Source organism: Cygnus olor, chromosome 16 (genome assembly GCF_009769625.2).
Source record: "Cygnus olor isolate bCygOlo1 chromosome 16, bCygOlo1.pri.v2, whole genome shotgun sequence".
Classification (NCBI taxonomy): Eukaryota; Metazoa; Chordata; class Aves; order Anseriformes; family Anatidae; genus Cygnus; species Cygnus olor.
The window spans coordinates 11,293,403-11,308,250 of NC_049184.1; the positions used below are offsets into that span (position 1 = coordinate 11,293,403).

At 37.7% G+C, this 14,848-nt stretch overlaps 1 long non-coding RNA gene across 1 annotated transcript; it reads left to right on the forward strand.

Moving 5' to 3' along the window:
• Nucleotides 1-1,654: 1,654 nt before the first annotated feature.
• On the forward strand, nucleotides 1,655-6,908 carry LOC121078866. Its single transcript, XR_005824770.1, has 2 exons — nucleotides 1,655-2,049; nucleotides 6,635-6,908. It is a non-coding gene; the product is annotated as an uncharacterized LOC121078866 (long non-coding RNA).
• The last annotated feature ends 7,940 nt before the right edge of the window (nucleotides 6,909-14,848 follow it).

Here is a 14,848-nt window from a genome sequence, read left to right on the forward strand (position 1 = left end):
AAGCACACATCCTGTGCCAAGCTACTTGAGCCATTCAGATGACTGCTACCCACCCCTATAGTTCTGTATAATGTTTCTGGTTTCAGAAATCAACAGAAATTTTAATCCAAAAAAGTAACAAAACAAGCCTGGTTCTTAGGATAGTAGAGAATCCGTCTAAAATTAAATGGGGTTTAATTTGCCTCAAAAACTCTAAATATCACGAATTTAAGAACAATGAGATACGAAACATGTAGAAGTCAGTACTCAAAATAGCATTTCTGATGGAAAGTTTCCAGATTGGACTGTAGCAACAGTAACTATGTTGCAGTAAAGCCAAGTCTAAAAAAGCCACAAAAAGATATACAAAGAAGGACAGCCATTTCTTCACGCTTCCTCAGATGCATATTTCCACCACCCTTGATCCCATGCTGCATGACAATAAGAAAAAGAGTGCTTGAGTCAAGAGAAAACTATTTAGTTGACTATCCTCAAGCTCTTTACATAGCTTGTATATCTCCAAATATCTTTGCCCACTGAAAAGTTAAATTCATTCTACATTCTTCTGGGAAGACTCAGGGCTAGCATTCCAACAGGCAGTTAACTTGGATGTTGAATTCCCTCTTTTTAAGTGTGTTGGATAATGTTGAGAAAAGAATATGTTTAAGCTGCCCATGAATGGATCTCTCCGTTATTTCCTATAATCTACATAAATGATAACACAGTAGCAGGCTACATTACTCCTTTCAAACAGCTTCTGAAGAGAAAGCCAAGAAAGGTAGTTAAGTGCAAGTTAAATAACTAGTGCTTATGTCTTTTGCTTATTTTTTTTTCAGTTATAAGAAATGAATCTCTTTAATATATGTACACAGGTGGCAGAACATTTCTATAGCTTCCCCTTCTTTTCTCTCACTATATGTATTTTAGTACTCTAAATCTGATTAGAGATTTTGTATTTTAATAAAGTAGTTTCATTGGAGACAGCCAACATATCTATTATTGCTAAAAACAGATATTAATTTAGCAAATTTTTCTTAACTAGTCTTTTCCCAGCAACTATTGCATCTTCTGGGAGAAGTTTTCAGGAACATGTTGATTTCTCATTGCCACATGTCTTTGCACTTTGTTCCACTGTTCCCTTTGCTCCAAAACCTCCATTTACATGTTGGGTGGACACATCTACACACTTCTGGGTTCAGGAAGAACTAAGTTGGGTCTGTCCAAACTCTTTCAACTAGGAACTCCTTTACATGGAGACACGGGAGATCAGAACAGACATACAAAGTTGGCTTTAAGTAAACCAGTTCAGAGTCTAGTCATGCTTATGTGGAGCTTCACCGACATTAGCTGTGCTGAGAAGCCTTGGAACTTCCGCACGATTTTAAAAAAGGAGCTTCAAAGCATTTAATGGATAGCTGTGTCATCATACTACCTCCAACATATCCTTGAAGACTGATTTCAATGCAACATCTCAGGTTTGAGTATGTTTCCAGTCTACTCACAAAATACCTCGTTCAGCCAGTCCCACTGGCCAAGTCAACATGACTTAGATCACTGAAGAAAACGCAGAAAAGGGACCCCGTCAAAAAACAGTTTTGATGAAATTGTTGGTTCTTTGTTTCCAAATTTCTATGGGCGAGGAGGGAAAAGGCTGGGCCACGGGTCATTGTGGAAAAAATACTAAAGGAAGGATACCGATAGCTATCTGCCAGAGGACAAGGCTGCTATTCAAGTAACCAAAAAGAGGAAGCATCATTCTGGAATACAGGAATTCAGGACAGGAAATGAAGCACAAGAATGTGCAACATCAATGGCATGCTGCAGGGAGGCTGGATGTAACTGCAGAGCAAAGTTCAGATACAAAAACTTCTCGATCAGCTGTGGATATAGTCTGGGGAGGTAATCCTGAAGAGGTACATTTTTAGGGCAGAGAGATCAAGGAGACCTCTAGTGCTTTTCATTGCTATGGAAGCAGAAAGATGGTGGAAACATGGGAGATTACCTGATGAGCAGGTGCTGAAACCACCAGAGATAACAGCCGGAAAAATGAGCACGGGAGCAGGATCAACAGTAAGTAAAGGAAAGCCATGAACATGAATTGGGAATAACGTTGCCCAGACACGAGGGAAAGTATTGGTTCATGAATCCTGTATCTTGGTGGCAGCACAGAGGAGTATCAGGAGGAGATTCAGAGTACCATGACACTTTCAGACCAACAAGATAAGACCTTTGTCTCCCAGAGAACGGAGGGACATTCACTAGTAGCCCTTTGCAGGCAGTGCCTATGAGGAGCCAGTCACCTTACCAAAGCGAAACAGATTCACAGATACTTTCCCTTCCTACAGCAACTGAGAAATCAGAATTATGCAATGCAGGGAAAATTAACATCATTTGGAAGAAAAGACTTCATAGAATAGCTCAGCTTTAAACAGACCAGAGTCTGCATTCAACTTTGAGAAAAATATAGAAATCAGTAAGTAAACTGCTCCAAGAACACCTAAGCCTGCACCTTTTTTTTTTTTGTGTGTGTGTGTATTTGTAAGAACATTTGCTATTCTACAAAAAAGCAGAAATATAAAGAACTCTTAAAAGCAATTAAATCCTGACAGTCCTTTGTTGGGATTTAAATTCTTCCACTAAACTAATCAAGCTATAACATTACTTCAGAAAACTTTTTACTTTATTAATAATGGTCTGTAGGATTGTATGTCCCTGGCAAATGTAAATGTTGTAGTAAATGAAAATAAGATTTGCTCAAAGCCACAGATCAGATTGTGCTTCAGTTTGTAAAGTTTATACGTTCTGGTATGTTTTCAGTGAAAGTGCATCTGAATACAGAGTGCAGAGAAGAGATTGCTTTGAAAACCATGATTTAATGAAAACTGCTGTTTTCAAGTTTTCTAATAAGAAACATTTATATTTTGCCAACATTGTGAATTTAGCATAATATTTTCCTCTAAGCACTGTCTGAAGTGGGTATAGGATGGAAATAAACTTATATGGGAAGATTTTCAGACAAGAATAAGCACTTTCCTGTGTATCCAATAAAATAGATTGCATCTCTTTGGGATTGCACAGAAGTCCATCCTCTCTGAAAAGATTTAAATATGCCAGTAAGGTGTAAGTAGCTTCACTTTACCAATGTTACTTATGCTTCCCCAGCTTACAGTAAACCTAAGCACATTTACAGTAAAGAATTTGATTTAATCTGTGTAACTTCTATTGCATTCAGATTGTACAAATATAATGCTTTTCTACTTTTCCTTCCCCTAAACTGGGATGAAACAGAACTCTGGCAACAGCACATTTCAAAAGAAAACAAAAATGTCATTGTTTGTGAATATTACTAGCCAATTTTGTTCATCAGTGGAACAAAAATACTTGGTAGACATTGCAGCTAAATCATTTTTTAACCAGCTCAGTGAAAATTGATAAGAAATCAATTCCTTATGCTAGCTGCATAATTCCATTCATCATTGATCGATTCATCTTTCAAGTAATACCAAAAGCCCTCAGGATCTCCCCAGATGTAGAAAAAATGAAGCCCATGCTACTTTGTTTTGAAAATACTCTCAATTGATAGCTCAGTTCAACAACTTATGGATTTCTGTTCATACTAATTTTTAGGCTGCCATAGAAAAACAGGTTCTTCTACTCACTGAACAAAATTATCTGCTAGCAGTAAGGAACATCTAACTTGCACATCAGGTTGCAGACTAGTTTTAAAATATACTATAAATGTTTATTTACTGTATAACCTTTTGTTTTAGATAATGTACAGAATGGTTATAGCCAATAGTGTCTGCAGGCTTTTATCTACTCAATGAACGTTCCTCCTTCCACCGTACATTAGATGTTCCCTCCATGAACAGTTAACAACAGCTCATAAGTTTCATCTTTAACTTGGACATGCAGGACTTAACATCTTATATGCATTTTATTACACGGGAAGAATAAGATCCCTTATGAAAAGTAGATATAACTTAATCCTTAATTCCAGAGCAATACTTAACATGATAAGGAAGAATGCTCTTTCAACTGGGGGTAAAGGTTTTGGGTTTCTTTAAATAAAAAAAAAAAAAAAAAAACAACCAAAAACAAACAAACAAAAACACACACACACACACACAAAAAAACAAAAACAAAAACACACACAACAGCATGACGTGACAATAATACTGTCGCACAATTCACACAAACCATGTTTCCAGTTTTCTGTTGATGGAGAACAGCCATCCCCAGTGTTAAAAAAGCAGTTTCCCCATTAGGTGCCCTAACAAAGTTTCAAACTATTCAAACACAGAGGCATAAATCAAGAAAACAACACTGGTGCAAGATGTTACATGTAAGTTATACTAAGACTTTAAAGAAAACCATCTGGGCATAAAATGTAAATACAGTCAGCGTACAAAAATGAAGAGCAAAATAAAATCAACCACACATTTTAAATGCCCCAAATACAGAACTTTTACTCTGTAAGACCACTGAATTTTAACTTCAAACATCCATCTCAAATAAAACAACATGCAAAATATCACTGAAACAGAATTCAGAGGTTCAAATAAAACACATTTATTTTCAACTTCTTGTCTTATTTAAGATAGAGTTCTTTAAGACTGGGAACAATCAGTATGTCTTCAATGGTGGATATGAAGCAAAGCTGGAGCTTACTAGAGGGACTTGCCATTACATCTTTTATTTTTCATTTGTACTTAGAGACAAAATGCAAACACTGAAGCAGTGTTCGTACAAAAGATAAGGAAAATTTGCCTCAGATGTATTATAACCTAAATAGGCCTGAAGAACACCACTTGCCCAGCTTGCAAGATACTGCCAGAGAGATTTCCTAAACCACAATAAAACATTTAAACCAGAATTAAACTTAACAGGTTTGGTTCAGATTCCTGTATTGCTGTATGTTCAGTTTCCAAATGGTAAAGTAACCTGGACATGCTTTATAGACCCAAGAGATTATGAGTAGTCCTGAGAAGCAGAAATAAGGAGAAAAAAACACGTGGACACATGCACACTCCTGAGAAAGGAGACTGAAGAAAGGTTGGAAAATAACCCTCAAAAGGCACTATATCTGTAAAGCTACTATGTTTCAGAGGTGTCTTAAAGGCAAAACAAAAAACAGGGTCTCTTTAAAGCCAAAACCTAGATCTTAAGGGCATAAAATACCAGAACTCTGGACTTTTCTTGCTGACAGTTCAGATCACTTGTATAACAACATACTTGAGATTTGATTACATAGCTAGATTTTTTGTTTATTTATTTACTTTTAAACAGGATGCTCACTTGGGATGCTCACTTGGGTTTAACTTAGTTTGGGGAAAGGGAAGTAAGGGAGATTTTGAAAACAAACAAATTACTTACAAATAGACAAGTCAAAAAAAAATTAAAAAAAAGGAAAAACCAAAAAGCATCATGCCAAAGCGCCCTCTGTAGTGGCTGGTACCTTTGGATTCCCAGCACCTTCCTCTTCCTTCTGAGCTAGTGTAGGAACGGGTAGCAACCAGCAGGCTGTCATCCTTGACAGAGCCCAGCTCGCAGAAGATGAGACTCAGTTTGTCACTGATTTCTGAGGTATTTATCGGGACAGGGAATCCTGGCTTCAGTTCCCGGTTCAAGAAGGGAGTACGTGATCCCAATTATAAACCATACTGCGAGCAGCAAATGATGGCTTAACAGCATTTAAAGCTGAAGTTTAAAATACTCGTGCAGTTTGTATAAAACAGATGTGAATTTTCAAACTAAACAACAGTTTTATTAAGAGAAAAGAAGTTGAAGTAGGAGAGGAAAGCACTGTGTCCTCCTCTGCATCTGAGGATCTGAAAAGTGAATGGTGGTTCTCTGACAGCGAATGTAATGTGTTTCAGTTTTCCCGCTGAGCTATTTTCATGCTCTTTTTCCAAACAACTTTTTCCTATCCTGCTTTTCATATTTCAAGGAAATTTAAGCCACATGTGACTTTTTTGATAGGTCTAATCTGTTTATTTAAAAATGTGTGTCCCCAAATATGATTTTTTTTTAATTACAGTCTTCTGTGTTGAAGTTATTGTGCAAGATATTCTATTTACTTTGACCTTTTGCATAGAATCTGCATCCTTTCTTTACCATTTATTTCTACATAGGAGCCCTAATGTATGTATAGCAGGGCCTGAAATCACTAATATATCTTTTTTTCTTGCCTCCTTGCCTAGACCATCTAATCTGGCATAACCTGGGCCATATCCTGGAAAGACTGTATTTTCTGGAGAGATCAGTCTCTGGATTTAACTGCTCTTGGCTTCATCATGCTTTGTTTGTTACTAGAGCCTGCTCATATTGAATGTGTTCTGTATAAAAAGAGTTCCTGTGAATTATTTATTCTACCTGATGTCAGGCAAAAGGGCTTAACAGTATTTTCCTTTTTTAGCCAATCTTTTCTAAATTGTCTGACCTATTGGGTCTTCAGTTTCCCAACTGTGCAAACCTATTGTCTTGACCAGGAATAATTGGAATGTTCCTGGAGGTAGGAATTGATTCTTCTTACACACGTGCAGTACATCTAGCAATCACAACCTTCCTCTGTTTTGGCCCTTCAAGATGATGCTACAAACCAAACATTAAAATAAATAAATAAATAAAAAGATAGATTCATTTTGTTTTCCAGGAAGGCCTCTGTAGATGAATGCTCTTCCAGTCTGATCTTCAACACTGAGAAATGTATACTGAAAAATGTATGCTGATCATTAAGTGAGAAGTCATGGCAAGTGTCAGGAAGGCAAGAACAAGAAAATAAATATTGCATAAAAGAAAAGTGTTCACCAAAAACTGGCAACTAAATCTGAGCCTTAATAGAAAACCACAGACTTAGAGCAGAATTTTCTTTCTGTGTTACAAATAAAATGTAAGTCTTAATTAAAGCTTAACATGTTTCTGCTAAAGCACTGATGTGAATACATGCAGAAAGTACACTGGAGATTTACGCTGGATGATGTGGCATTGCCCTGAGTTGTGCTGGATTTGAATGAAGTGTTTTTTCAGGAATAATTTGAACTGTGACCCAAGCTTTTCCATGGATGACAGTTTCAATTGGTTGAGATGTTCTGAAATTACTGGAACCATTTGTTGACAAAAAAAAAAAAAAAGTAAAAAAAATCTATCCAGAATATCAAGAAAACAACTTTTAATTTCTGGAAAAACACACATGAGAAGTAACAATGGCACAGTGCCATGGTACCAGAACTCTGCAGAGTAAGAGTGGAAAAAATACATTTGATTAACACAAAATGCAACTCCCCCTCCTCCACCCTCCACCAAAACCCATGAAAAATGGCTTCTGATGGTTTTAATAAATAATCATGGGGGATTTATGGGAAACATATTGAGTTTAAACAATGCTATGCCCTTTATCCCACTGCAAACTGCAATATCTGGACATTTTGCATAGCTGCTGTGCCTGTATAAACTCATGGTTTGCTAACAGGAACCACAAACATAATACCTCTGACAACTGTAAATCTGTTACATTATTTGTGCTGCTGCTTCATAACTTCTCCCTGATCTTGCTTTCTCTACTTATTTTGCTGGCCGTAAAACTCAGTAGATTAATCATGTTATTAATACTTCACTTTTTCTGCCAGATCTTCTTGGGTGGCCAGTTTCCAGCAGCACAACTAACTTTACTTGCACAGCTGTCCTTATACTTCATGCCAACCCTTTTTAGCATTTTCATTATATTCTGCAAATTTTAAGGTCCCAGTGATTTTTTAGAACCTTAAATATAAACTATTGGAATCAAACACATTAAAAGCAATAATAATGATTTATTAGTAACTCGTGTATATTTTCATCAACTAACTAAAGGCAAATAAAGGTATCCGACTGAAACTCTACCTGATCAGATACTTATTAAACTAGTTATTCAGTGAAAAACTGACAGTCATTACTCATTTCATATTTTATGTTACTTAACTGGAGTCTAAAATAACCTTCAACATCCCTTCTGCAGCTAACTCATATTAAGACAGTGACTTTCTGCTCATCACTATCATAAGGGTGGACATATAAAATCCTTGCCCCTAAATTCTGATTCATCACAAAATGAAGACGAGTACTTTGTCCCCCTCAGCTACATACTGTTACAACAGATAGTCACTACCAGTCCAGATTTAACTAGTATAGACATTAGGTAAATCTTTCCTTGCAAAATCAAAAGCAGAAAGTCTGACTCCTAATCCTGTATTCCAAATCTGAGAAAATATTAATCAGTAAAAGAGAAAAAATATCAATGCAACAATAAATTATTTGACAGCCAGGGACAATCAATTTCACGATGGCCCTTTGAATGCGTGAAGCATTGTTATTCAAAACTCAAAGACATGGAAACAATTGCACTTCAGAGTGAGAAAGTATTATCACAACTCTTTTGTTCTTGCAGTTCAAATGTGTGTACACACGTGTAACCCTTGCTAACAGCTGTGACGCATTCTGCCTCATTAGTTCAGCAAGGTACATCCAGACTTCAGAGAACAGCTTGAAGCATCATTGCTTCTTTGGAAGTGAAAGTCAATAAAAATACTGACAAAAGAATGCAGCCAGACTGTTAAAAGAGTTGTACAAATTCCAGTCCTTCTTCATTCCCTCCCTCACCAAGTCCTTCAACCAACAAAATAACTTTTTGAATTTGCCTTTTGTTCTTGTTTACCCCAATGCTATTTTCAATGTTTATCACACTGTGTTGTCTGAGAAATATGAAAAGTACCACTACTCAGAAATAATCTCAGATTGCCTCTCCTCATGTCCTTAACAACAACACAACCACGGCCTGACAAAGTTTGCAGTTGAAGAATTTTTGCTAGGGAAATAGCATAATACCTAGGAAGCTCAAACGGCAATCTACTTATCTAAACAGCCTGGTGCCTGGTTAGCTATTTGCTTTACAGAAGCACTTAGACGCAAAAGCAGAAACACAATCATAGCTATGTTGGCTGTTAGAGGAATATACTTGACCCTTAGGAACAGATTAGCATCTCATTTTCTTTCTCTATCCTGTTTCTTTACTCCTTTTCTCTACTTCCCCCATTAATTCCCCTATTATATTTTTTTTACTTTTTTTTTTTTATTTCTTCTCCTTTTGCTGTTTATATAGAAAAGACACTTCTGTGAAAAATCAGTTAATTGACTTTCTTTTTTTCCCTTCCTTTTCCTGTTGTTTTTCCCCATTCTCTCCCCTATTTTCCCACTAAACACTGCTATCTTCACTGTCCTATTTCAGTTAATGTCCCAGTATTTTTCCCTAGGAACTAGAGAAGAACATTCTTTTAGCACCCATCCCTTTCTTACCATCTGATTTACTAGCACTTACTTTACCAACCCTGACAAGGTAGGGTGAAATGCAGCTGTGGAAAATGTGAAAAAGGGAAGAGCTGCATCAGTTGCATCCAAAACTTATGTGCAGGTTGTATGGTGCACTTACTCCTCTTCTACTTTTCTTCCTATCTTGATGTTTCACCCACCAAGAAGACAATTTATGTACTTAAATGTACAAAACGTATGGAATTTCTTCTATGTCTGAAGTATTGCCTTGCTATTATTCCTAGGCACATGTTATTAAACCAAATGTGAGGTCAAGACCTTTGAGAATAAGCACAATCACGTCAATGAGAACAGCTAAATAGATCGAGAATTCCCTTGTTACATTAGACTTACATTCATCTTGTAACCCTAGGTGTTTATTTTGCAGACTTCAGGTTCTTCTAGAAAGAGCTGTTCCTTTTGAACCTTCAGGAAGGATGCTGCCATTTGTTCTTCCAACAAATCAAACCAAACACAACACAGCCACAGAGGGAATTGCATAACTATGACTACCTTAGATATCTATGCCACATCTTTTACCAACAGCATCTCAACCTTCAGAAGACAGCTTCTGAATTGTGTAATGACCTTGCAATTTGGACCTGCATGGCACTCTCTTTGCTGTAAGATATTCTAGGCCTACAAAACACACCTAAATTGACTCTCTATGATGCACAAAAGTACCTGTTCACCATATATACACTGTAGAAAGGGTTAGAGCATAGCACTTACAGCACTTAACATTTTGGCCATTCACAAGCTTCCTTAACCTCATTTAGTTAAAGCTGCACCAGCCCTAGGCCACATAACCTGCAAAAACGTTCCACAGTTATGATCCCAGTTTTCACGCCATAGCTCCCTGCTCCACAAACACTGAGTCTTTCTAGGTATTAGAATGATTTAATTGACCAATTAAATGCACCAAACTTGAATATGCCTGGATGACAACATCAGAGCCCTCACAACATCAATGCCGAACTTGTCTTTGTCTTTGTGTTCAGACATTGTGTGATTTCATGCCAGCAAATGGTATGAAGAAAATCCAGAGGATTATAATATGCCAGTATATAATATAATGTATTTGCAAACCTAGCATCAGTCAGTAAAGGTTCATGTTCAGTCAAAGCTTATCAACAAAGAAAGCTGCTCTCAGAGGGCTAGGTGTGAGCAGCACTCGCAGTTTGTCATGTCACACTGTTTAAATAATAAAGGTTCATTTTTCATTTTATTTTCCCTTTACTAGTTCATACAGGCAGACACTTGTTTATTTCTCTCTGGAAGTCTTTTCTTAGTGAGAGATAAGTTACTTAGGGAGAGGAAAGGTTATATATTCAAACATGGTGTCAAGATTGTTGCTAGACTGATGAGTCTCAGCTGTCGATCCTCCAGAAGAAGAAATGGCTGGGCCTAGACTTGTATTTAAAATTAGATTCACCAAGAAGTTGCAATAAGATGACACTAACTTCATTAGTAGCTGGTAACTGCAGCAGAGCTTCTATTTATACTATACTACAAAGCAGCACCAGAAACAGTCTCTTACTAATGTTTAGTACAAATCTGAAGAGGAGATTTCCTACAAAAAAAAGTACTTGTGACCAGCCTGTTTGGTTTTCATATGGGTAAATAAACTATTTGCACTCAGTATACTGCCTGCGGTATGTACTTGAGCAGTCTTGTCCACCTGGATACATCACATAAAAAATCAGGTTTCTGTTATTGATGTGCACATTTTTTGCTAGTGTACATGTTATTAAGTCTTGTTTGCAGACTAACCATAGTATGTAACAAGACCAGCTGGTAGAAGGCACCTATCTCATCCACAGATTTGCAAAAAGATGTTCCTGCATATCAGTGGTGCAGCACAGGGTTTTTGTTTGTTTCTTTCTTCATTCTTTCTTTCTGACTTCTGCAATCACTTGCATGTCACATCACTAAGCCACACTAAAAAAAAACAACAAACAATCCCCCTCAAACACATCCACACACACACACAAAAAAACTTAAAACTGATTAACAAGGCAAACAGGAATTGTCACCACACAAAGGGGCCAACCATTTCTGCAAAATCCAGTCTTTTAGTTAAAAATCCAGCAGATGCTGTAAAGCACCCTTCATGGACAGAAGGGCCAGGAATCACACAAGCATTAGGCTGTTATTCCAACAAAGCTTCTACGTCTCTGAACAAAAGCAGCTGTAAAAAGCAGCATCACTGCAGTGCCCCAGTACACCTCGTGCTGTTTCTCCATCCAGCTCCTAGGAGCTCAGCAGTGGCAATGGCAGGTACTCACCGCTCCAGTAGTCCTGTGTGTCCCTGGTAGTGACCTCTCCGTGCAACTCTGCTCCACACAGGACAGTTGACTCAGGGTTTCTGGTCCTCCGGCTTTGCAGGGAATGCAAAAAATGCCCTCTTCAAAGGCAGCCACGCAGGCTTCAGGTCAGTGCACTCCAAAAGGGGAGCTCTCCAGGAAGCGCTGTCAGAGAACACATTTCAAAATTTCATTTTTGGATAATAGTCTGAGGGCCAGCCAGAGTCTTCAGGACATACCTAGTCTCTAGCCACCTTCCTCCACACCTCCCTTTCCTTGTTTTTCTCTGTCACTCACACCACAAACAACTGACCACAAATATCCTACGAGGCTGCTAAGGAAGGAAAAGCAGGCCAGAACCCAAACCCTTGTATGTCCACACCACTCCCTCCCTCTTCTCATCTCCCTCTAGGATGGCTCCTGCTCAGCATGATTTGCATTGGTACTCATGTTTACTTCCTTCTGCCACCGCACGTCCTAGAATACACTGTCCCTCTCAAGTGGTCTGTCTCTCTGCTTTGCTCATTTGTAAGTGTGCCAAGGTCTTTTGGAGGGACAGCCACCTCAGTTTTCAGCCTCTAGCTTCTTAATTGCAAGCAACTCTCAGTCACTGTCCTTTACAAACACAAGGAGTGTTCAGATTGATCGTATTTTGATACAGAATTCTCTTTGGGAACATGTCCAAACCTGAATAAACTTCTATGAAAAGGATTATTTCACGCACAATTTGGTTATATGAAACAGATAAGAAAATAGTAAATCATCTTCTTATAAAACCCTGTTATTTCCACAAAGACAGAGGTTGTTTGGACCAGGGAAGTGAGGTCAGGTTCAGATCCTGGGGAGAGTGGTGGGTAGTGGTAATAACACTTCAGATTTATGCAGCGTTCCTTATCCAGAGATCTGAGCTCTGTCTCCAGTATATTACAACAGCAGGATATGTTATCTTATGCAAACTCCTTCCTAAATTTCACAACAGCTGAAACAAGCAGGAATCATTAAATGTGTGTGCTAGTACTCTATTGAAGGCTGAAAAACAGCCATACAGGTCCTTCCATACTTTGCCTTTATTGAAATATTGTAATGTGGTTAGAGCAGAGGCATTTGTCCTCTTCAGTGTTTACCAAGTATCTATTTTACTTCTGATGGTATACATATATTAAAAATTACAAAAGCAAGAGGAAAAGAGAAATAGGTGACACATCTCTCCTCCTTTAAGCAAGTTACCTGATTGCAGCCCATACAAAATACTCAGTTGCCTTGTACTACATCTGGTTCAAAGGCCACTAAAAATGCGATTCTTTCTCTGGACATCAAAGGGCTCTGAATGGGACTGTTTGTAACAGAAGGGGAGTCAAGATTAACTTCAGCTTTCTGGCTATAGAACCCAAGCAAAAAGTAACTTAAATAATTATGAGATGATACTGTTTTCTTGAGAACCCACTGATTTCAGCACATTCTTTCACTCAGCCACCTTGCTTTGTGTGAGTGATTGCACATTGCTTGCTTTGTGTGAGTGATGCAGAACGTGCTGGTAAACACATGGTGTTTGCACACCAGTAGGATCTTTCCTTCCATTAACAGAAAAGAACATTTTAAGAAGGAAGCAAGAGAGCGGGAAAAGAGAGATGGATGGCGTATACGCACAATAAATAGGTTGGTTGCATTTACATCACATCTGTATTGACCAGGTTTTTCTCCTGGCCTGCTGTGAAGCTGTAAGAATAGATATCACTGCCAAAAATGTCTCCACTACTGCTGAAACCCTACCATACATGTTAAATACAGGCTTTATTTCTAGTGTAAATATATCCTAGAAGGTTAGCTTTTTAAGTGGTTTCTCTCAGTAACCAACCTTATTTAAACACATCTGGAACTTCTTTATAACTCATAAGTGTTTTGTGTAGTCACCTGTGTGATGAAGGTTAAATGCTGTAGAATTATGACTAGGGTTTCTGATTGCTTCGCAATCACAGGAGTGTATTTATAAAGTGAGGATAACAAGGGGCAGAGAAGTACTAAACAAAACCAAGATTATGTTCCTAATTGAAAAGACAGCCCAGGGTTTTCAAATATAAAATCTGGAATCGGAGCTTACTTTTCTTAATCTCATCTGTTACAGCTGCTCCGCATTCCAGGACTCCTTCAGCCTTGACCTCATCTCTGAGATACATTCTCCCTTCAGTAATTATAAATTCATCTCAAATATACAACATTTACACCCAGCAAGAGCATAGATCTACTGATTGTCTTCCCTTTAGCTGCTTGGGTGTCCCTAAGAATGGGGAAGTCTCCTAGCACAGGGGAATTCCCCTTGTGCGTAGAGAATATAGCGAGCTCCCAGAGCCCACATGGCTGTGCTGTTCTTGCACAAGAGCAGAGGAAGGAGTATGTTGGACATGGGAAGACTAGAAGGCATGACGAGGATTAACTTCCAGGGCTCTCAACATTTTTGAAAGTACTGATCCATCCTAAAGATTTGGAAACTGAAACAGAAAAAAATAATATGGATTGGATCTTTTGGCTTCCAGTCTATTGGGAATCTACCTCCATAGCTATGACCTTGCTTCAGTAGAAGGGTCCTCTTTTTTTTTTTTTTTTTGGTAATAAATGAAAATATAATTCTTAAATAGACCATAGAACGATTTGGATTGGAAGAGACCTTAAAGATCATCTGGTTTACAAAACTGTTACCATTCCATAGATAATATGTGACCCAAACAAATAACTTGATAATCACTGTAAATGAGAATCAGGCCCACAATGTCCAGAAGTATTAATTCCTTTGATGAGAGTCTCTTTCTTCCTGTAGGGTCTGTCTTATCTTCTTTTAAAGCTTGACCAAAACCTTGCCCTTCTCAATTTCTGAACCTTGATAGCTAATTTCAGAATATATTTTATTACTTCTTCTGTTTACACAGCACTCAGTATCAGTGCTGATATGGCCTCCCCTAGCTTTTCAGTGTTTAAACAGCACACGGAAGAAAAAGTAGGGCAATGTAGAAGAGGCCTTCAACATAACATTTAAAAAAATAGAGCAGTCTTTTTTAGGAAAATTTGTGCAAATAAATTCACAACACAACATGACCTTTTTAGCCTGTTAACCTGTAGATATGATACAGTTTTATATTACTCATTTTATTACTATGATAATTTTACATTACTATTGACAAAATCATGCTGCAACAAAGAAAATTAAATTTAAAAATTAGAAGTAGGAA